Raw genomic sequence first — 24854 nt, 5'->3', positions numbered from 1 at the left:
GGTATATCCAGACAATGAAATATTATTCAGTGCTAAAAAGAAATGGGTTATTTGAGCCATGAAAAGACAGGGAAACTTACATGCATATTAAGTGAAAGAAGCCAATCTGAAATGACATTCACCTATATGACATTCTGGAAAAGGCAAAAGTATGGGGACAATTAGAAATTCAGTGGTTGCCAGAGCTTAGTGGGGAGGATGGGATGAATAGGCAGAGCACAGAGGATTTTTACGGCAGTGAAGCTATTCTGTGTGAAACTATAATGGTGGATTTAGGTCATTATACTCTTGTTCAAACTCAAAAAAGTACATACCAAGAGTGAATCTGTAAACTATGGACTTGGGTTGATAATGTTGTGTTCATGTAGCTGTATTCATTGTATTACTCCTGTGTCGGACTTTGATAGTCAGGGAGACTATGCATATGTGGGGGCAGGCAGTATATGGGAGCTTTCTGTTCTTTCTCTTCAACTTTTCTGTGAACCTAAAAGTTTATATTTATAATGTCATGTACAACCATTGAGAGGCAGCCTAGTGGGGACTCCAAAGCCAGGTTGTCTAGGTGTGAATTCAGCTTTCCACTTGTTAGCTTCAGCAAGTCATTTATTTAATCTTTCTGTGTTTTCTTTACTATAGGCTAATTATAGTACCTATCTAATAGAGTTGCCATGAAAGTGAAATGAATTAATGTATAAAAATTCATTGGTATGGAGTGTGGCATATACTAAATGCTCAATAAATGTTAGCAAACCAAAATTCTAATCTTATTTACCACCATTCTTAACATTAGCTACCCTTTAGTCTCACTCCTTCTGATCTCCAAAACCCTCTTCAAACTCAGACCTCATCCCATAAACTCTTTTTCTCTCTGTATTTTCTTCTTGCCGTTAACATTTGTTTTGCCAGTAACATTTTGTTCTTCTCAAGGTGAATAAAAAGAGGCTATTTGGTCACTTTTCATTTTTGTCCCTCATTGATTATGCTTCATTCTTCACACAAGCTGACAAACACAGAATTTCTCTTAGCAGTAGAAGGAGGAATACGTGGCTGTGAGAACTCAGAAAAAGCATCTAGAAGAGTAACAATATCTATATTTGGTGTTAGGAAAATGGCCATGTTGATTTTGGTAACAACTAACATATGTTGAGTATCACCCTGTGCCAGGCACTGTGCTTAGGTGTTTTACATGTATTACCTCATTTAGTTCTCACATTAAAACCTGTGTTTTTCCAACTTTTCAAAATTTCTACAATGAATATATTGCTTCTATAAGTTGAAAATTTTATTTGAATTTGATTGTGAAGCTTAAGGACTGCTTCAGTGCAATCGTAACATTGTTATCAGAAAATCAAAAGGCATAAAAAGCAAAAAGAAAACGGCTTATTTATGTAGCAATTAGAAAGATGACAGAACACAAATCTGATTTGAATGTTATCGACTCTCTCCCTCAGGTTGATCTGCATACCCCCTTCCTTTAATTTCCCGCACTCTCCCTATTATGATCTTTTGCATAATTCACATTCTCTTGCCATGAGACTCAGTCCTGTTCCTATCTGTGTCACCCGTAAGCCACAGGCTTCTTCGCCCATTTGAACTGCTTTATTCCGTAAAGCAGAGACTTCTAGTGGGGTTAACTTTGTTGAGCAACAGATCTACCCTACATTCCGCTTCACCTTCAGTCCCGTTTGCTGTAGGATACCAACCTCCCACTCACTGTGTCACGGCTCTCACACAATAGAAGTCCTTGCAGCCCCAGCCCTTCTGTCCTCAGGTCTGATGGCTGCAAATCCTGGCAAAGCTGTGAAGCCCGCGCAGGGCACCTTCAGCGGCCTGGGCTGGGCCGGGCGCAGGACTCCAGCCAGAGGGCGCCAGCGCCCACCAAGTGCAGAAGCCCGGGGGAACCAACCAGGGGCTCCCCGACATTTCCTCAGTTAGCCAGAGTCGGGGGGCTCAGACATCTGGTAAGAAGAGTCTTTCTCCCAGTACTCCCCAACCACAGTTTGCGTCTCTGCCCATTTCTTCTGGGCTGTCGCTGCCCCCTCACCCTCAGCTTAGTATGGGACCCCGAGGAGCCTCTCCCCGCTGAGGCCGGGACTCCTGCGGCCAGGCTCCCACGTCAGGTCCCCGGAGGCTCCTGCGCCTTCCCGGGCACCTGAAGTGGAAAGGAGGGGGTGCGGGGCTGAGGGCAGGGTGAGAGCCCCGGAGGTGCGGTGGGTGGGGGACGGGGGAGGGCACCGGGTCAGGAGGGAGGAGATGAGAGGAGGCCCGACAGGGGCTTTCGGTTTCCCTGGGTCTGATTGGAGGTTGGCCCGATGAGTCGGAGCTGGGGACGCGCCCATCTCCGCCGGCTCCTGCGAGAGCCTCCGGCTCAGCCCCTCCCTGGAGCCGCTTTGTCCCGGGTGACGGCGGCGGAGGTTGCGGGGAGGAGCGGGCAGCACGCAGAGACCCACCGACCCACGGCCGCAGAGAGCGGGAGGCGGGGCGCGCCGCGCCGCGTACGGCCCCACGCCCAGGCCCGCGGGCACCGCACCGCCCCCACGCGCTCGCACCGGCGGGCAGGTGAGCAGGCAGCGCAGCGCGCTGTAGCAGCTGGCCCCCGCGGACGCCCCAGCCGCCGCCTCCGCCTCCGCCTCCGCCTCCGCCGGCGCATCGCTGACGCCCAGCAGGTCGGTTATGTAACCGCGCCGGCCAGGCTCGCCCAGGCACCCCGTCCCGCCGGGGCTGACAGCAGCCCCCGGGTCGTGCCGGGGGACCGCGGCAGGGCTCTGGCCGCGGGACCGGGTCTGGGTGCAGGGCGGGGGCGGCGGCGGGGGTGGGGTTTGTCTCCAGATCTGTGGTCAGTCCGGGCTGCGGCCGTGGGGACGGAGATCTCCCGCGACCCCCCTCTAGGGGGCGCGGGTCCCAAGGAGCCCCTTCCCCACTGCTCGTGGCCCGGGGGTTCGCCTTCCTGGAAGCAGCAGCAGGTGCGTAAGTGAAGGAACGAGGATGACGCCTTTGATCCCCAAGACTGAGGCTTAGAGAGGGGGCTAGAAGAGGCTAGCTAACTAGATGCAGAGAGCAAAGAAGATTGAGAGACCCCCTTCTTGCCAAATGCAGAGGCTGGGGAGGTGATAGGTGCGCTGAGGTGCAGCGGGCTGAGAATTGTCCTGCTTGGGATTAGCGGGCTTGGGTCATCTAAAAATAACTTCAAGTTTGAAAAGTGAAATGGACTGGAGCGCAGTGTGCCGGGTTCGTCCTGCCTGTGGGATGCTTCGCTCCAGAAGTCACTAGAGGGAACAGGCAAATCCCAGCCGCCTGATCCCTTGGCCGCCTCCAGGTCTCGCTGGTTTCCAGGGTGCCTCGGTTTGCCTTTTAGTTAATGATTTATTCTTCAAGGCACTTCTGCCTTTTTCTTATCCCAAAATGAATTATAGCAGAGTGCATGCTTTGAATCTTTCCTGTTTCTTACAATGGGATAGACGTGTTCAACTGCCAAATGAATTTTTTTTAAAGTCTCAGTTTAGTAAAAACAAAAGTTTCTGGGATTCCTTTAATACGCATTCCCACAATTTTCCACAATTAGAGATGAAGGGATATCACAGCATTCCAACTCACACTTCTCTCTCCCTTCAGCCAGAATTTCACTTACCATACAGAGGGGAGACTTTAAGAAATGTAGGACAACTTTAACAGTGCAACTCAAATTTCACGTCTTTATGGTCCTTTATTACATCAACTTCAAAACGAAGAACAAAGATATCACAAGGCACCACGCAACACTTGCTAACCGGCCTCTGTATTCTGGAGGCACAGTGAAGTTGGAAATACCCAAAAGCTGGGAAGGATCAAGAGGCAGGTCAGCACTAATGGTGGAACTAGGCAGGGGAGTGAGCATTTGGCTGCTTTTCAGCATACTCATTGATTTTCTTTAGCCTTAGAGCTATTATATTATGATCAGTCATTGAGTTGAATTAGTCTAAAATGTGAGTTGCACTTTGATTTCAAATCCACTGCAAATCAAATCAGCATTTATTAAGCATCTACTACCTGAGTCCAGTGCATAGAATTTTGTGAGGGAAAAGTGTTCTCATCTAAAGCTACATGATTCTAAGAGCTCTTAAAATGCTTAATGTGTGCAGGTCCTCCAGAATTCACCTAAATTTGGGAGGATATGACTCTTTCTCCAGTGATGAACATTTAACAGACAGAAGTGGGAACTCGAGAGCTTTCTCATTTGCAAGTGCACATCACAGTGTTAAAAACCACTTGCATAATCATTTGCAGATAGTCATACATATCACAAATTCTTTTTATTGAGACTAACATTGACAGTGTCCGAGGTCTCATTTTCCTGTTCATTTTACTTTCTGTAGCATCCATTCAATCGAATCAGTAATTATTTGTTGGGCACCTACTGTGTGCTTTCTAGGTCCTGTGCCAGAGGCTAAAAGGATGAGGCCCATGCCTCCCAGAAATCAATATAGCAGAAAAGGAGAAGAAAATAAATGATAATGATTCAACATCATGAGTGTTTAATGAAGATAGAAACAAGTTTAGTGGGAGCCAACAAAAGAAAGAGTGGAGGGAATCTGGAAGAGTTTACATTTGGTCTGGATCCCAATAGGTGGTAGGAGTTGTCTAGAGAAGGGGTTGGGTGTTCCACATTGAAGGAACAACATACACACATGACAGAAAGGTCACATTCAGAGGACCCCTACATGTTCTGAGGGAAGACGGGAATGTCTAGAAAGGTTTCACTGAGGCTGGATTGTGAATATACCCTGCTAAGGAGGAGAAATGGTAGAAATTATTTAATGGTAGAAATGATTTCATCTAACTTACATTTTGCAAAAACGACTTTGGAGTTGTGAAGAGGTGGGGTTGCAAAAAGGAATGAGGAAATTTTAGACCATTGGAGTGGCACAGGCCAAAACAAAACAAAAACCCCAAAACTCATAAAATGAAATGTGCCTGAACCAGATGGCCTAGAGGAAAGAGAAGAGATCTATACAGAGCCATTTCAAGGGGAGGATCAGTAGCATTGGTCACCAAGTGGATGGTGGTATGGAAGGAGAAGCTTAGATGTCTAGAGGATGGTCAGGCTTTTAACTGAGTTAGGGAGTAAATAAGAGCAGACTTAAGAAAGATGGAGAATTTTTATTTTGAACAACCAAATGAAAATGTTCAGTAGGCACTTTTATTTTCAAATGTAATTTCTTCATTTCTGGTGCCACCTTCTACTGATCTCATTTCCCTTCATTTCTGAGACTGTGTAAAGCTGCTTTTAGAGAAGAAGGAGAGACAAACTTAATAACAGGAAGTTGTTTCTACCTTTATCCCCAAAAGTGATACTATGAATTCAGTTATTTGAACTACTACTAGTGGTAACAGGGATAATAATGATAATATCTAACATTTATTCAGTGCTTACTACATACTGAGCACAAGGAAGTTAGAACTGTACATGGTTTATCACATCTGATCTTCCCACTAACCTTATGAGGCAGGCACTGTTGTTATTCTCAGATGACTGACAAGAAAACCAAGGCAAAGAGAGGATATCGTGCGTAGGTCACACACTTTGTGAGAAGTGCACCTAGAATTGAAGCCCAGGCTCTGACCAGCATTCTGAATTACCAATGTGAATTAATGCATTAAAATAATTATTTTTTTTATCCTGGAATATGTTTTTGCCCTAGGTTTGGATATTTGTGGCTGACGCCATAAAAGAGAACTAGACTGAGATAGGAGTCCTGGCTTTTGACTGGGCTCTACACCTGATTTGCTGTGTGATGTTCGCAAAGTCACATCCCATCTCAGGCTTTCATTATTTTAAATCTGTATATTCATGGAACAAGAGGTTGGTTAGATGCTCTCTAGGGAGTCTTGACATTCTGAAGTCTCGCTGTTTGCTTTCTCAAATTCTCTGCTACTGGAACCATTGGTCCGGGTTAAGGTCGTACCTGTCTGATCACTTAGAGCATAGGAATATTTCAAAGAGGATTAACACAAATGGTGGCTTCTCCTTAATAGCTTGGTGTGAACCGATCCATTTTACAGAGCTAATGAGAGTGCCTGAGGTTGGGGAAGCAGGCTTCTGGAAGGAGAACCCTGCCTGCATGGGCACTAAAGTAGAGGAATCTCCATTGTCACTTACCAGTTTCTTTTCTTTAGACATGTTACTTTAACTCTACCAGAGTTTTCTCATGTCTGAGAAACTGGGGCAATTAATGCACATATTGTGAGGTTATTGTGAGGATTGAAGCAGGTACTATAAACCAGGCACCACGCACAAGTCCCTCTCGGTGAAGGTGCTCAGGAAATGGAGGTCCCACCCTTTGCCCCTAGGGTAAATATAGAGAGGGAAAGGTAGAGTGTTTCTGAAGACAAAGTTTCCTACTTCATAGTTTTGATAGGGGCCACCTCGTAGTTGAGTATCATCTATTTATCTAAGAAAGAAATGTATATTGGTAGTATAAAAACACACAGCACATTAAATAGCTTTCAAAATGTGTGTCTCTCAAGTATTCATTAATAGGTTACCTTTTCAGAGATAGAGGAGCGTCAACATTCCCACAACACAGAGTTTTCAATTCTTCTTTTGCCAGCTTATAAGGAGGCCAGTATTGCTGTAAATAAAGAAATAGTAATGCCATGGTTGGTCATACTGGATTCTATTATTATGGCATAGAATAGAGAGGGGACAGAATGATTTTGTTCTGTGTGTGTCTGTGCACAGATATGTGCCTTGTCTTCCTGAAGAGTTTTCTGCCTCTGCCTATAAAGTATTCACTGTTCTTGTGTCTTTTCGCTTGTTACCAACTCCAGGTGTCATATATTGTAAGTTAAATTAATTAGTTGAGGAATATTTTTAAAGATGGAAGCAGCTTTAAACTCAATGGAAACTTCAAAAATCCCTTAAAAATGAGTGACCATGAATGGTACTTTCCAGAAGTTAAAGAAATGCTTCCAAATACAGGTCAAACTCCCTCCAGTTCAAAATGCCCACAGAAAAGTTTTTTTTATAGTATGGATGGAAACAGCCTTATTTTCATATCTGATCTTCTATACTCAACTTACTGTAAGACCAGCGATGAAATTTGGGGATCCTAAGCTTTGGAATGTATGCATAAAAAGACATTGTACCAATGTACCATTGTAATGGTAGCTATTGGACCCCCCCAAAAATGTATTATTTTAGAACTAGGTCCTAGATTTTATTGCTATTTCCTTAGTTCTTTGTGGGAATAATTGCTTTATTGTATCGTGTAATTGAGATTTACCTGTTCCAAAATATTATAATTTCTTTGAAGCCATGGGCCATGCCTTAATACTTCTCAGTGTTGGGAATGAAGTATAAAGAGCACGGACTTGGCATGAAAAAGCCTGGATCTCAATCCTGGTGCTGTCATTTCCCTGCTATGTGACCTTGAGCTTCCCATTGACCTAACAGTCATAGGAGCTGGCATTTGTTGAATGCTGCCCCTGTTCCAGATGCTTTGCTCAGCATGCTACATACGTTATCTCATTTAATCCTTACAACAACTCCACGAGGTGGGTATTATCATCACTATTTACAGAAGAGCACACCCTTAGGATCAGAGGGAATAAGCCACTCAGTGCCGGGTCTCTGAGTTGTAGTTTTCTTATCTGTACAATTAGGAAAATAATACTTAATCTCCCCACTTTACAGAGGTGTGAGGGTGACGTACCATGAGTTTGTGAAAGTGCACGGGAAAATGGAATGCTTTGCACAGATGTTGAGGATGATAGTCACAATAGGGACCTACTAATAACAGGAAATCAATTATAGATGGGCCTGGTATAGTACCATGGCTGTGAGAAGAAAGATGTCCAATGCGTATAAAATACATTTATATAATGCCTTAAGAATGTTGTATTTCCTTGCCCTGTTCTTTGGTACAAATAGATTGTTTTTTTCAGGGGTAACTTATTTGTTGTCAGTACCAGTGTCAGGCCAGGGCTGATCAGGACATGGAACTGGGTCCAGCTGGTGAAGCGGGAAGGCGACTGTGGTTTGAAGAGGAGAGGTACTGCCAGAGGGGTGTTTTAGTATAAACAGAGAAGGGTGAAAGTCAAAGCCAAGGTCGAGGAAAGGATACGCATGATGTGGAGTGCAAGAAGGAGTCATCATCAGGGTTTACATCAAGTGTGAGTGACAGGCAGGACATGGAGTTTGTTCATGAAGGCTAGAAATATTTTCCAGTGTCTGCTGAGGCCTGTCCACTCAGCAGGAAAACTAGGGACCCTCTGCCCTGAAGTTTTAATTTTTTTTTTCTTGGACATATGCGCTTTCTAGAAAAACTTTGGAAAATACAGGAAAGTATAAAAAGAGAATTAAAATAACATATTACCATGAGCAATTGACAATAACTATAAACATTTTGATGTACTTTTCAATTTTTATATGCATATTTTTATAGAAATGGAATTATAACTGTGTACAGAATTTTGCACGCTGTGCATTTCCCTGAAAATTTAAAATAACTTTCACATGAGGCCAATAATCTTTTTGAATATTTTTCTCATTAGCTGCATAGCATTTCCATGCATAATTTTGTCATAATTCATTTACACTTTCCCCCATTGTTGAACATTCAGATCGTTCCCAATTATTTAAAATATCATACATACTACTTTGATAAACATCTTTGAGCACAAATTTTTTCTATGTTTTGGATTATTTCTTAGGAAAGATTGTTAGAAGTGGAACTATTGGCTCAAACAGATCTTCTTAAGGCTTTCTCTGTATACTGACATTGCCTTTAATTGTTTTTTTAGCAGGTTATACTAATGAACATTCCCATAAGCAATGAGGGAGAATGCAGTTGTCACCTCTGTCCTTCTTGTAAGCACTCTTTTTGGTGAAGATAAGGGCTGAATGGTGTTAGTGCTTTCCAGAGATAGACCCTGCCCTGGAAATATTCATGCCTAACAATTGGTTCAAGGAAGTTAGGCTTTCTTTTAGGGAGTTGAGGATGAGTGGGTGGGGATCTGGTAGATTCAACATACATGAGTGTTTGTAGGAAAGTTGATTTCTATGGATGGCTTGTCTCCTGATATTTCTGTTATCAGTGGCCTGGCCCATGAATATAGCAGCCTCAGTGAGAGACTTGACTGCTGACAGCTGTCATCACAGCCTGCTGATCTGCTAACGCAGACCTACGCTAAGTAGAATAGAACCAACTCTGCTTATGTGAGAACTGCTTCAGTATGCTTCTTCTGGCTTCTCAATTCAACAAAAACAGTTTTTAAATCCTGAAAAATTATCCTGAAAAATATTGACAGCAAATATGGGCACTTATTTGCATTGGTTCTGTTGTTGCTTTAGTTGGTTTTGACTAGCTCACCTTCTGTTTTCGGGCAAGCTTCAGACAGGCAGGTCTTTGTTCATCTTCTTCTCACTGAGACACAATGCAGAGAAAACTGTTTTGAATAAATAACTGAGATAACCAGTTGGAATCTTCTTAAAAATCACTTAAATGGTCATTTTTCTAATTTGATGACTATTCCAATTAGTCTTTTCAAAGAAAAAAAAAGGCTTTACATTTACTATTAGGCTACCATATCAATTATAGTATTTTGATTATATTGACCAATTTGTTGAGGTAAACAGCCAATTTGAATTATCTTCCCCCATAAATTTGTCTAAAAGTCAGGCTAGATTAATTTAATTGATTATTTATTTTGACTTCTATAACTATTGAAGCTAAAAGCCCAGTATCTGGCCGAGACAAATCAATGCTCAGTTTAGACTTCTGTTATGAGGTTTAATAACTTATCAAGAAAGAAATTATTTATTTGATTACAGATCTCAGCACCTAAATTTTGAAATAGCAGTGTAAATTCAGATAAATTAATGGTGGTTCAAACAAATTTTATTTGCTCAACAGCAAAATTTCTTAGCCTTGACAAGTGAAAACTGATAATTTGTGAATATGTTAATTTTGTCCTGCTGTGGGCATTAATATTTACTTGATCTTTTGTGATATACAAGCAACTATTTATTTTAAAAAGTGTCAAATTTTGGTCAGGAAACGTATTTAGCAACTGGCATAATCACAAAATGTGTTTATTTGGTAGCTTTTATTTTCTTATTTCTCTGTCTCTTGGTGACTTCTGTTCTGCCCATTACACTTCAAAATTTGACAAGGCAAACAAAAAAAATTTGACAAGGTGACATTTAGGTGATGCTCTGAATTGAAATACTTGCTCAGTCAGATTTTCAAATGCTGACCTTCTGACCTTGTGTCTAAGTGCCATCACACATGGACACGGTGGGGATTCTTGGCTTGCACCCTGGATGCTGGTTTGGTTTCAGCCTCCTGAGATATTATGGGTGGGGAGAGGAGATTTCCTTCCCATTCTGTTTGTAGTCACACTGGGAGTTCGGTGTCTTTTGTTTTGGAAGGTTAAGAGGGCTATCATAGCCCCTACGTTTATGCAGACTGATTTGGAAGGGCCAGCTCCAGGTGGAGGTGAGATGGAATGGTAAACCTGAAGAGAGCTTCCTGTGGCTCCGCTGGATCCAACTTACCTTCATGGAGCCAACAACCACTTCCTGCAGGCTGTAGGAAAACTGCTCAAATAATTAAAGTGGAAACTAGGGACATTAAGACACTTAGAATGGCTCTAGATGGGCTCACTTATGTTCTAGTGTAATTTTCAATAGCTTACATGGGACATGGGGCAGTCCACAGTGTCCTTGTGGGGAAATCTGGGTGAGCGGTTTCCCCTGTGCTCCTTCCTACCAGACAGCTCCCAGGAAGCCATATGGCAAGCACTGAAGGGAATGACCACTTACGATTCACAGAATGACCTTCAGGATCTCTAAAAGTGGAATCCCCAAATGTGGCAGCTCCTCATAATGCTTTCAGTTGTTCCTTAAAATAGTCTTTAAAATCTTATGCGTATACAAAGATGACTGTTTATCCAAAGACTTTTGTCTTGGGTGATAAAGATTAAACATATGCCATGCTTTTGGTGCTTTTTACCCTTCATTTAGCTTCTTCCTCTTAGCTCAACCTTTATGATGTCCTCACAACCACCCCTGGCTATTGTCTTACAGTTCAAGCCAAGATGTGATACTATGAGAAGGTTATTTTATCTGAGTAAAATTAGAAATATCTTAATGGATATTCATGAAAACTAATCCTGGGTATTTTTATGACAGTATAACTTTCAAGGGCGTATCTTATAGGAAAGAAAATCCAAAGAATAATGCAGGTTAGAGACCTTTACCTAACTAGTATTTGGGACCCATTTCCATATATCTGGGAGCTAGACATGGTGGATTTCCCAACAAACCCCAACAGCACTCCTCTTGCCCCATTTCCAAAAATGCAATCCCAGATCATGGCAGCATCCTCCCTTTCACTGTTTAGGGACTTTACCTTTAGCCTCTGTTTTCATTCTTCTTCTCTTACCTCTCTCAATGATCCTAGGGCTTGAAAACAGATATTATTCCTCTTCCACAAAAAGGGGAGTGGTATTCAGATAGCAGAATATATACACATAGCTAAAGGATATTAAATTTAATATCCTTTAATATTAAATTAATATTATTTTTAATATTAAAAAATGTATTACTCATCTGAGGCCAGTTGATGAGAATTTAACCTTGGTTCTTTATCTAGAAATGGTTCATAATCTAGTTTGGTGAGAGCTTATCTTTAAGATAACAGTTTCTTTTTCTCAAGTGTTTTTTACTCAGTTTTTATTATTCCTTTTTGGATCAGCCAGTCCTTTGAGTGATTTTCGAAAGTATCAAAATTATGTCTCTTCTTGCTTTTAGATTTTTCCTATTGAGATAGTTATATGCAGCCTTTATAGTATCCTAATCATTGCTTAAACACACCATTCCTATACCTCTTTCTTTATGCTAATATCAAGATGAAGTTATTCTAAAATTGTAGGGTTTCTGTCATTTATATCTATTGTCAATCATGGCAGTGTAAATGCTACCAAATATATGCATTTCTTTTCCTAGTTGCAAATTGACTTTTTATGGCTACTTATGAGAGAACCCCAGGAGGCCAATAGTAATAATTGAGACACAGCTGCAAGAGACCAGATATTACTTCTTCGGCTTCCTATTCTAACAAATAATGAACCACCAAGTTGTTTATAAATAAATCAAAAGTCTTTGTAACAAATAACAACCTAAGAAGCAAATGCATACAATTTTCAGATATGAAGAGTTATAGAAGTGCTAGATATAATAATAATCAGAGTAAGAATTGTTTTACTAATGCGAACCAATTTAGAAAACACTGCAACTATATAAAATTATAATTGGATTTTCTCCCATCTCTGTTTCTTGAAATTCAAGTCTTTCTTCAAATTCCATCTCTTTTATATTTCTTCAATTCCTGAGCCCTCAGAAGAGCCATCACTCTTTGTTGAACCTATATTTATGGCACATCCATAGATAACCTGTGTATCTTATTCACTGATATATTTCATTGATTCATTTATCTCTCCTTATGAATGAGGTGTGCTGACCACTAGGGTATAAAAACCAGTAAGACATAATTCCCATCTTTAGGGAAATTAGAGTTCAGTAGACTTTAAGTTTCTTACTTGTTTACCTACACCTCCCTGTAGACAGTAAGTGCCCCAAGGGTAAAGACTGAGCCTACTCATTCATCGCAATGGCCCCTGCTACGCTCGTCACTATGACTTGCATATGGCGGGCAGTCAGTCAGTGGTAAAATGAACTGACTATCCATCATATTTATTCTAAATAATTCAGAAACACAAACTTGAAGATATCAACACCTTCAAATGTCTTTAAAGCCTTTGTTCTCTTCACACAATTATTAACTATAAAAACAAGTGGCCGGGTGCAGTAGCTTACGCCTGTAATCCCAGCACTTTGGGAGGCCGAGATGGGCGGATCATGAGGTCAGGAGATCGAGACCATCTTGGCTAACACGGTGAAACCCCATCTCTACTAAAAATACAAAAAAATTAGCTGGGCGTGGTGGCGGGCACCCGGGAGGCGGAGCTTGCAGTGAGTTGAGATCGTGCCATTGTACTTCATCCTGGGCAACAGAGCGAGACTTTGTCTCAAAAAAAAAAAAAAAAAAAAAAAAAAAAGAAAAGAAAAAAAAACAAGTAACTCTACATGATAAGTTTGTCTAATTTCATTTTGCATGGGTGAATAGGTCTCTTTTCTCCAGAATGTGACCTAGTACCACATCTCTGTGACATAACAAAGCACCAGATATGATTGAGAGCAGTGTCTGAATTTTTTATAGGCAGTCGTATTAAGTGCTTCTTCTGTCTGAAACTCAAATTATTTTGAAATGCTTCTGTTTTGGTAAGAGAGCACATTCTTTCTTCTTTTGTGGAACTTGGATACAAAGCAACTGAACAGGAATAATTGTAGATGTTTATTGAGGACCTATTAAGCACCAAGCACTGGCTAAGGACCCACATGTTATCACATATTGTCCTCTTGACAAACCTGTAAGGTAAGTTCTGTTTTCATCCTGCTGTTCTTTAGATGAGGAGACTGAGGCTCAGGAAGGTTCAGTTACTCTCCTATAATTATACTGGTAGTAAGTGGGAAGCCCAGACTCACCAATGGTCTCTTTGTCACCACAGCCCACCATTCCTTGTCAAAGTGGGATTTGTAAAGGCATTTGTGGAACCTACTTTATAATGAATAATACTGATGCATGGTTTTGGTGCCAAAATTTATGTTTTTTATTTGCAATCCAGTTGGTCCAATGCTATTTTAGTGGCCGTGGGCTTATGGGAATGAACAATGGACTTATGTAATTTGCCTCAAGTGAAGGCTATATGACTGCATGGCATACTGGTCCAGTATGTTTAGTTTTGCTGTGGATAAAGAAATGTGGCCAGGCGTGGTGGCTCACACCTGTAATCCCAGCAGTTTGGGAGGCTGAGGCAGGCAGATCACAAGGTCAGGAGATCAAGACCATCCTGCCCAACATGGTAAAACCCCATCTTTACTAAAAATACAAAAATTAGCCAGGTGTGGAGGTCAGCGCCTGTAGTCCCAGCTACTCGGGAGGCTGAGGCAGGAGAATTGCTTGAACCTGGGAGGCGAAGGCTGCAGTAAGCTAAGATCACGCCACTGCACTCTACACTGAGCAACAGAGCGAGACTCTATCTCAAAAAAAAAAAAGAAAGAAAGAAAAGAAAAAAGAAAAGAAAAGAAAAAAAAAAAGAAAAATGTGAGACAGACCCTACTGCATGGCGGGTAGTGAGAGCATTCTGAACCCCAAGACACCTGTGTTGAGGATTTCAGTTTCATAGCCATAATGAAAATGGAGGGTTACTCTTAGGAAAACATCATCATCTGAATATTAAGTAAATGTTCATTTGAATGGAATTGGTGTTACACTTTTGTTGGTATTTGGTTAAAACTTTTAGTTGGCATTTGATGGTTTTAGAGGAGCTGAAACTATAAGAATTAAGTTTTATGTTTGTATATATTTAAGTGTCATTACAATAAAAGCCATGTAAGCCAAAATTGGGAAGGGAAGCATTCTGAATTGTTCTTCCTGAAAAGGATGCTCTGTACTCAGTTTTTCAAAATTGAACATAATTATTCTGCAATATCTAATGAAAATCTTCGACGCAAAAAAATGATTTCACACCCATCAGAGGTCTGACCTGCCCACTCTAAGTCTTTCTTGAGAGATAAGTCATTGACATTTCTTTTGAACCTGTAAATATTATCTGGGACAGTAAAGGTCTGACGTTGGGTGAAACTCTCCATTGCTGTGATTCTCTAATGCACCTTCAGTTGGCCCTGTCTGTCAAGATGCTTGTAGATCCTTTGTCGCCCTTTGTCCCGATTCTGATAACTCACAGTTGTTTATGCACATCGCCAATTGTTTGTAATCATTTTCTTATCACCACCATAAAGATTTGTGAATTTGGGCTAGGAAGTAGTACCAGCTTCACCTAAGCAGAGAAGACCATGACAATGTACTGGAATTTTAAAAACTTCTGGCTTAAAAGATCTCTCAGTCTGTCCAAAATGACTACATTAGTTACTTTTGAGTAAAGAAAAAGAAAGTCCCTGTTAAATGCAGACATGGGGAGAGGAGGTAGTATCTGACAGCATATTTATCCTGAGTTTTTTGGTGTTGCTTATGATGAATTTCCAGTAAGACTTTGGAGCACTAGAATGGAGGACATTGAGTTCTGATAGAAAGGGAGGAGAAGCTCATTGTATAACATGTGGACATGGACATGTGATGGGACTTATGAGTGAAGGAGGCGGAAACCGGGAAGGAAAGGCTAGCTTAAGAGCAGTGCGAATTGGGTAGCCCAGGGCCATATTGTAAAAGAGGGGATTTTATTTTTCTGTACATAATGTACTGTTCTTCTGTTATTTACAATTTCAATAAAGGTTTTCTGTTTTAATAAAATGTGTAGAAATGTGTTATAGGTGTTTGTTGTTGTTCTTATATCACTATCATTATTATTATTATTTCCCAGCAGCCTGCGTGGTAGAGAGAGATTATCACCGGGTGCACAGAGTGGGAAATTCAAAGAGCTGGGCTTTTGTCCTAGATGGGCTGTGATTTTCTTGTGAGAGATTGGGCTTTCCCTTAGTAACATTTTGGCCTCAGTTTTCTAGTTTACGTCATTAAAGTATTGGGCAAAATGATCACCAGAGTTGCTGCCAGCTCTTTCGTTCTTTGTATATTCCAGTCTTTGCAAGAAATCATCATAGCATCCTTGGAATGTTTCATGAAAATGACCAATGGTAGTTATTATTTTAATGTTCATCTTCCGTGCACAGCTATTCTTAAAGACTGCGGGAATACTTACTTTTGTTATCTTTAGTGAGAGAGGTATTTGATAGTTTTTCAGGGAATCCTTAAGGTTGAGCCAGCAGCTGATCAAACATTTCCATATACTTTAAAGTTAACCATTTTATGGTAGGAGTTTTTCTGTTCCTTTCTCTGAGTTTGCTTTTAATTATACTGCCTTCTGCCAGGGCACTTCCACCCTAGAGATGGCAAGATGGATGTGTCCTACATCCTAGCCAGGTCTTCAACTGACAGAGGGGAGAAAAGGATGGCATTGATTTTTGTAGGAATTGGTAACTTGTTATTTTTATACTTTGTTAGGACTCTGAGTGTATTGTCTGGCAAATCTCTTTTCAGTAGATAATATTTGTATTAATAGGTAACACTTATCTAGAACTTTGTGCAAGGTATTATTTTAAATCTTTTACTCATAACATGACATCTGATCCTCATAGTATCTGCATCCACATTTGACAGATGAGAAAACTGAGGCGCAAAGAGGTTAAATAGCTTGCCAAGGCCCCACAGCTGGCAAGTGGCACAGCTGGAATTCAAAGCCAGGCATCAGCACACAGCATCTGTGGTTTTTATACAATTTGATTCTAGCTTTTATGTGTTACCCAAAAATGTTAGACTCATTTTATCATTTTTATAAATTGAGCCTTGAAGATCTCACCAATAATTTTATCCTAAAAATGGATTAACTCATATGTTTTGCCCCTGCTTTTCTGTTTTTCACTTTTTATGTCTGGTAAATAAGCTGTTAGAAACCCACAGAGTCCATGTATCATTACGTACCAGAGTTGGAGAGGGAGAAGGGGAGGATTCTAAAGGACATAGATGAACAGCCAGATGAAGAGTTACATAGAGTGAGGTTTAGAAGGGCCCTAAATGCAGGAGCTTCTGTCCCCCTGCAGTTGAGATGTGCCACCCTCCTGGCCCATGAATGTATTCAGCAACCTGGAAGCAATCCAAACTCTGTTCTTTTATGTTTTTTTTTGGAGGATTCATCATTCAGATATGATTGATTACATCATTGACCACTGGTGATCAACTCAACCTTCAGTTCCTTTCTTTTCCTTTGAGGTCAGGGTTGGGAGACTGAAAGTTTTACCCTTTAATCACATAGTTGGCTCCCACTGGCAACCAGCCCCTCATCTTGCAGTTATCTAGGGACTTTCCAAACATCTCCTGACTGAAAGGGGCTTGCAATGAGTAAGAGAAGACACATTCATCTTTCTTGCTCTGTAACTGCTGTGAACTGTTTAAAAAACCTAGGACAAAAGACAAAATATTTTCACAAAAGATATTCCTATTGCTCCTATCACCCTAATCACTTAGGAAATTACAAGGGTTTCAGGAGCTGTGAGCCAGGAACCTTGGACAAAGACCAAAATATATGTTTCTTTTTATATCATAATATCACAGCATGATACAAAGAACCTTCCACCTTCAGGATTTGATCTAAGAGGGCTGGCACCATGTTTTTGTTACTCACCGCTGTGCCCTTCATGACTAAGCATCTTGCATGTAACGAGCACTCATAAAGTATTACTGAAATTTTTGGATAGATTGGATGACCGTTGATAGCATTCTAATTACATTATTAATATTCAGTGGATTATTTTTTACCTAACCATAAAAATAATGCTACATAGCTTTATGGATTATTTGTTTCACTTCATGCATGCCAATTTACCAAAAAATATTGCCTTCATTATTTTGGCCTAGTGGGATGGAAACATCAAGATTCAGGGGGTCTTCATTCTTGTTCTGATTCTGCTGTTCTAGCCATGAGATGTTGAACAACTGAGCCTCAGTTTTCTACTCTGTAAAATGGGAATTATAATAACTGCCCTGGTGATCTCATAAGGCTTGTGGAGGGTCAGATAGCATAATAGCTTAGGTGACAAAAGATGAAAGGCATTTTTATTCCCAGCATCACGCACTACTGCATTCCCATTATCTACTACGCCTTCTTCACTGGTGTTACTTAGTCCACCTGCATACTCCATCTTTGGCTTCAAATTTTAAAAAAGAGTCCATGAGAACATCTGTTAGATGAATACTGGAAAAGAGAAAGAAGACCCATTCTGGGTGATTCATAACATCCCCATTTGACCCTGAAAGCTGTGAGGGCAGGGATCATGATTGTTCAATTTGCTTTGTTTTGTTTATCAAGAGCATGGGAGACCCTCCATGATTGTTTCTTGAATGAATAAACATAACCCCTGACTTCCAGTGTTAGATCATAAAGTCAAGCAGCTCCATGAGAGTGGAAGCAGCAGTCACCATCATTCTGTGGTCCATGAGAGTGGAAGCAGCAGTCACCATCAGATGCTGGAGAGTACAGCATTTCAACTGCTCTGCTTAACATAATACAGAAACCAACCTGTGTGGAGGGACAGAAGTGACTATAGAGAAATCATTTCAAGTTGAAGTAGCTAAAGAATGTTGGAATTATAGCTTTTCTGTTGGTTTGGAAGAACTGAAGCCTTGGAAAATCCTTCTTCACTTCCCTTCAAGTGTCTTGACATTGGACAAGAGGGTGGAGCAGCTCATCTCCTCACAGCCTGCTCACATCTCCTTTCTGCAATAGGCACTTACCCTCCCTACTCCCTGCTTTGCAATGGACATAACAATTCGCTGCCTACCTGAAGTTAAAAAATGGAATTGCTGCTCTGTATGGCCAATAAATTAGCCTAGAGAGCTTGACTTTCACCTACCAGAAGCTTGCTCAAGTGGGTATTTCTTGAACACAGCAATGGCTTCTGCTGTTGAAGCAGAGGATGGCAACATGCAGCTATTAGAGGATTTCTCCCCTCCCTAACCAATAGTCATAGAGCCCTGAGAATACTGAGTCATGTGCAGAAGACCTCACCTCCAACCTAATTTCCAAGTGACCAGGAATCAACAGCTGGTCATCAGTTTCCCTCTAAGATGTGTGCTGCTGGGTTCCAGAGATGAAATGTGGGCCCAAACTGTGTTCATCCCATGGCAAATGGGGCGCTTTGTCAGGACATGGACTGAAGCAGAGGTAAAAGAAATATTTAGAACAAAACTAGTTTGGGCATAATGATATGAAGTGCAAGGGGGCAGTGGGGGACGGGACCTGGATTGCTAGAGCCAAGAGCAGCTCTGTATTCTCAGGCAGGTTTTGAGATTACTCAAAAATAAATGACACAGATACTTGTCAGGGCTTTCTGAGCATTTTCTGAATATTGCTTTAACATAAACTTCAATGAAGTAAAGGGCTTCTAGATATTAATCTAGACCAAGAGGAAACATCTTCAGAGCTTCTGGGATATTCTTATACAGAAAAATTAAAAACTTCGTCTTAATCCAGTATTTCTGAAAAATTGAACAGTGTCACAAAATACTTCAACAAATATTTGGAAATCCACAAAAATGCCTAGAGCAACTTCCTGCTTTAGAAAAAAATAATGTGAGTAGTAAAGCAGTAAGACAATGTTCACCTCGAAAAGATAAGCCTTGACTTTCCCCTTAGAGTACAGTCGGGCATTGGTATATCATTTTTCTATGCCACGTGCTACTTATGTTTCTTTCCCAGCTACTCACCCCCTAATTGTGTTCAATTTATATTTTGTTCCTCCTCTTTGGAACTGCACTTTTGGAGGCATTGGAACTCCAATCTGGAGATCAAAGTTATTTCTTAGTCTTCAGCATCCCTAATTTTCACAAAGCAATGATTCCAAAGGATTTCCTCCTTTCCCAAAACCCACTCAGTATGCTTTTTTGAGGAGATTTGTCCTAATTCTCCCACTTCTCTATCCTTACCTGTCTCTTCCTTTCCAAACCTACCATCACTCACTTCTTGCAGAACCTTGTTGATGGCTGCTTACGTGGTCTTCTATTCATATGCCCTTCTCCAACTCTTAACTGAGTTGCTAGGGAATTTTGTTAATATTTATTATGACATTAATAGCACTCTGTTGCTTAACAATATTCCTGATTCCTGGCCTTTACTGAGCTAGAAACAGATTTTATGTCATGAAAGGTACGTGGCAATATGGCTTCCCCCTGCCTCCTGCCTGCCCCATGTGTCAGTCTGGACTCCTGTAGTTCTTTTAATATGCTGTAAACTCTCCCTTCTCTATATATTTGCTCAAGATTTTTCCTCAGCCTGGAATGTTCTTTCCGCCCCCCAGCTACCTCCCACCACCCTTTCTCCAAATGTCTGCTGCATTCCTTTGTACCTATTCTCCAATTCTGCCTATTCCTGAATCATTGCGTGATTCTCTCTCCAGCTAAATCCCTTTCCCCTTTGAGTCCCCAGAGCTCTGCCTATTCTGCTCTTCTTCTGATGTCCACCTCCATTCTGGGTCGGAATGTCCCTGCATAATGACAGTGCTCTCCTCTACCACCCACTCAGGATGAGTCCTTCTGTCCAACTCTGAATCATCTAAGAGGAATCAAGATAGTTTGCGCACAGCAGGTTCTCAATATATTATTTTAAAGAGAAATATGTGAGTTTATATGTAAGATTCAAAAGTTAAAATACTATCTCTGTTTTATAAATGTACCCTCATTCCTTTCCTGAGAGTTTATATGAAAAGTACCCTAAAGAATAAAATTACAGAGGAAAATGGTTTAATATCCATGGATATTATTCAGACCTGAATGATAACCAGCAGCCTTTCCCTTATGCACAGTCAAAATATGTCATTGATTTATCTAACCATTATCAGGTTAAAAAAAATCCCAAGTTAGTTTTGGATATGTGTAGTTTTCTCTATGAAAATACTACCGAGGTCATAAACCTGCTGAGCATATACTGGACTAGCTTTGCCATTGATGTGTTTTATATGCTGCTGTTATTCACATTTGGTTCCTGATGGTAATGGAAGACTCTAGTCTATTACAATTCTGATATTTATTGGTTATTTATAGGTAATTGTTGTTAAAAGAGAACAACAAAAAAAAGCACAGACAGCCAGTTAAACAATTCAGTTCACTAGACATTTACTGAATGCCTCTTATATGCTAGTTATGAGATAGGGGTGTGTGTTTATGTGTGCATGTCTCTGTATGTGTGTGATGTCATTCTTGATATTAAGAAGCTATAAGGTAGGGTCATAATTGATTATCATGGAGGATGAAACAGTATACCGTAAAATATTATATATGGCAAAAGAAAGGAGAGAAAAGCACTGGTAAGCTTTAAGAGTTTGCAGATTAAGAGAATGCATAAATGTATGTATGTACATTTAAACATGATTAGTAAAAACAGACTGACATATGTGCATATACTTAATCAAACTGTCCTGAAATATGACTTCTAAGAGTTCAGGGCTGTGGACTCCAGGAAAATCACATTGTCACTTAAATTAAAAACTACAGTTATCTAGAAAACAAGATTTGGAGCTTAAGCTTGGTACTCTGAGTTAGTACCATGAATGGACTTTTTCTCCCTCTGGGCTACCAGAAGCCAACCTAAGTAGCTCTTCTCTGGGTATAAATCCCTAGATCTTGTTACTTCAGAAAAAGTTCCAGTGTTCCTGTACTCTCTTTCCCAGACTGATTGGTTTAACTCAGTTGGTATGTCCTCCAAGTTCCTCCTTCTTTCGAGACTTACATGTCTTAGAATCTAAGACTAAGACTGAGTTTTGATTCCCCAATCATTCAAGAAATTCCACTTAGTCTGTATTAGATACCTGGTACAATGTTGAGTTCTAGAGATATAATGTGAATAAGATAGACAGTCTCCATTTGCAGGTTGGGAAGAGAGGCAACTACACAATTACAGTACAGCAAGGGAAGGGCTATGATTGAGAAAGATAGCATCATTGGGGATTTATCTTGGAGTTAAACATCTACACTGTCCTCTCCATTGCCTGGCTGAGCACAGAGGAATGCGGTAGGGAGAGTCACAGAGAGATCTGACAGAGACTAAACTAACACAGGCACTCCAAAGGGACTATTGCTCGACTTTATTAGTTGGGTACCTACAATATAGCTATATGTTACAGACCATTGCTATTAAAAGGAAGTCCTAATACATCCATCTTTAGAATTTATATGTGTGCTTTTATGTCTGGAGACAATCTGTAGCCTTTTGAATGTGGGTGTCCATTACATTGTTTGGAATTTGGGATATATTTTCCTAGAGAAGCATCATGAATTATGACCAGATCCCCAGACTAGCCCAAAAGCCCGTTATATGCATGATGTACTTGATGTAAAGTACAGGAGCGTTGATTTGAGAGATCTTTAAAGCTATGTTGTGGTGGAAAAATATTCAGAATTCCAGGTTGGAATACAAGCAAGATTATTTTCCCCTCTGTAGCTTTAGAGTGAGAACAAGGTTTCCTGTTCCCGACCCACTTCCTTACAGAACAATGTGAGGAAGAATTCCATTAGGTGCAGGTCGCTGAGTCCTGGGATAGGTGCTCTAGGGGAGGCAGGGGCTAGCAGGTGGTAAGAGGTAAGGGGGACTGTGTGTTTGTGTGTGTGTGTGTGTGTGCATGTGCACACCTGGTTGTTGACGTTGAAGAAGGTTCATATACTATTTTAAGTGCTTTACACGTGTTATCTAATTGAATCCCTATAACATACCCCCATGCAATGGTACCATTATTATTCCTCTAAAATGGTGGTGTGTTTCAGGGCTCAGGCCTTAGACTTCTTCTCTCACTAAACTCACTCATCCAGTCCCATGGCTGTAAGTGTCATCTATTTTATTCCCCTCTCTCCTGAACTCTGAACTCATGGCACCAACTGCTCATGACTTAGATGAATAATAGGACTCTTCATGACATGTCCTAAACTGGACTTCTGATTTTATCCCTCTGAACTTGCTCCTGCTACAGTCTACTCCATCTTAGTAAATGGCAGTTTTGTGCTTCTAGGTGTTCAGGCCAAAACCTTGGTATTACTCTTCAATCTTCTCCTACTTTATATCCGGTCCATCAGCAAATACCATGTGTACATTAAAAACACCCAGACTCAAGTTCTTGCTGATTCTGACTGTTTCTACTGCCACCTCTTTGGTCTGTATCACCATCATCTATTTGCTACCTAGATTACTGTGATTGTTTCTTAGTAGGTTCCCTACTTCTGTCATTGTTCCATTGCTCTATTCTCCAGATAACAGCCAAATAAATTATTTTAAAACGTAAGTCAGTTCTTGAAATTCCTCTGTTCAGACTCTTCTAGTGGCTTCCCATCTCAGGGTAAAATCAAAAAGTCCTCTCCAAGGCCTGTAAGGCTCTGCATGTCCTGGCCACCTGCTTTCCCTCTGAACCCATTTTGTACACTCTCTCTTTACCAGCCTCACCTTCTTCCTTATTGATCAGAGACATATTCCTGACCACCCCTACATAAAGTATATAAAATAGCAAATGCTCTATACCACAGCCACACTACACAGGTTTTGATAGGTGGGTAGAAACACTCTGAAGGGTGTCTGTGACTTCTGGTGGAGTGGTGAATGAGGTGAATGAGTAGAGGTGAATCCACCACAAGAAAAATGAACAAAGACTGAGCCATGCACGATGAAGGCAGACTTCATCCTTGACACATCTAAGCCATGGGCAAACCATGTTTATGTGATCAATTAAACTTGCTTTCTTGTTAAGACTCATGCCCTTATTACACTTTTAGGTGTTTCATGTTTAGTATTTGAGGTAATTGTACATTGTAAGTGAAAAAACAATAGTTCTGTTTGGAAGAAGGAAAATAATAAAACCAGTTTTAAGAAATATAAAAAATGAGAAAAATAAATGAACTGGTAGAGAGAGGGTACACAGAAAACTGGTTTGATTTATTTAATGACCATTTTTGTATGTGTCACTGACATCTGAAAAGTAGAGCTATTAAGTAACTATATAAAGAGACAAAGAGCAATAGTTCCTCAAAAAGACAAGCCTAATATAATGTTTCTCATCTTTAATATCACCCCATTCTTGGTACTGAACTAGGTTTTATAAATCCAGTGGTGAACACTGATCTCTAACATCTTAATACGGCACTTCAATGTTGTTGGCTGTTTTTCCAGTTCTACTTATGGGACGGTGCTAGGATTGATTAGAAGAGCAGGAAGGTAAAGGGGGTCCTAGTTATCTCCTCTAATGTAAAGAGCTTCCGTTGGTCTTGCTGGAATCCCAGATGGGCCCCTCATAATGTTCTAGTTGTATTTGTCAGGAATCTGTAGACTGTACTATCAAAGCCATTGTCTTGACTATCATGGGGTCTGTTATGATGTTTTCAGTGCATTGAAGTTGGTTTAGTTCATTTTTTGCTGCTATAACAAAATATCTGAGACTGGGCAATTTAAAAAGAAGAGAAATTAATTTTCTCACAGTTCTGAAGGCTGGGAAGTCTAAGATCAAGGTGTCAAAGATCAAGGAAGTCCAAGATTGAGGTTTGGTGGTCTGAAGAGGGTGGCTCTCTGCTTCCAAGATGGTGCCTTATTGCTGTATCCTCCACCAGGGAGGAATGCTGTGTCCCCACATGGCGAAAGGGCAAGCTAGCTGAATGCTACATGAAGCCTCTTTTGTAAGTACCTTAATCCCATTAATGAGGGGAGAAGCCCTTATGACCTAATTACTTCTTAAAGTCCCCACCTCTGAATACCATCACATTGGCCATTAAGTTTCAATATCTAAATTTAGGAGGGGACACATCCATACCATAGCACAAGCATTCCACCAACTCTTTTGGACAAGTAGAAGGATGGTATACATCCTCTTCCCACTTCATTTCTAGAATGGTCTTTGTTGTAAAGCAGTGTGGAGGCCAGGACAGTTAAGTTATGAGTTCTTAAAAGGTGGATTATCAACTAAATCACCTAGCTGTTTCTACTTGTGTCCTCTACTGGCTCAGTTTCTTCCCCCAAATGCTTTGTAGGTTTTCCCCAGAAACCTTACTACCAAGACTGGTTCCATCCTCCACGAGCCCTAGCCCCTGATCAGTTGCTGGAGTGGGTGACGGATGTGGTGAACTGGTCCCAACTGCAGCAGGTCAGAAAGGACTTTATGAAGGTTTCAGTTTGTTTTTTTTTCTAGGCTAGAATCTGGGTCAGCTCTTTCTTGT

At 40.8% G+C, this 24854-nt stretch overlaps 1 protein-coding gene across 2 annotated transcripts in view; it reads left to right on the top strand.

The window, feature by feature from the left end:
* Nucleotides 1-24854, top strand: part of RCAN2 (regulator of calcineurin 2) — a 478595-nt gene that overhangs the window by 222762 nt on the left and 230979 nt on the right. The window contains exon 2 of one of the 2 annotated variants that reach the window (XM_050787495.1): nt 2560-2666. The gene's annotated coding sequence lies outside the window, so the exon portion shown is untranslated. Of the gene's footprint in view, nt 1-1768; nt 1962-2559; nt 2667-24854 lie in introns of those variants that run through there. The other variant, XM_050787494.1, reaches the window with a different exon arrangement.

The sequence above is a fragment of the Macaca thibetana genome, chromosome 4 (genome assembly GCF_024542745.1).
Source record: "Macaca thibetana thibetana isolate TM-01 chromosome 4, ASM2454274v1, whole genome shotgun sequence".
Taxonomy (NCBI): domain Eukaryota; kingdom Metazoa; phylum Chordata; class Mammalia; order Primates; family Cercopithecidae; genus Macaca; species Macaca thibetana.
The sequence above is the reverse complement of the archived record's forward strand: the minus strand, read 5'-3'. Positions and strand labels throughout refer to the sequence as shown.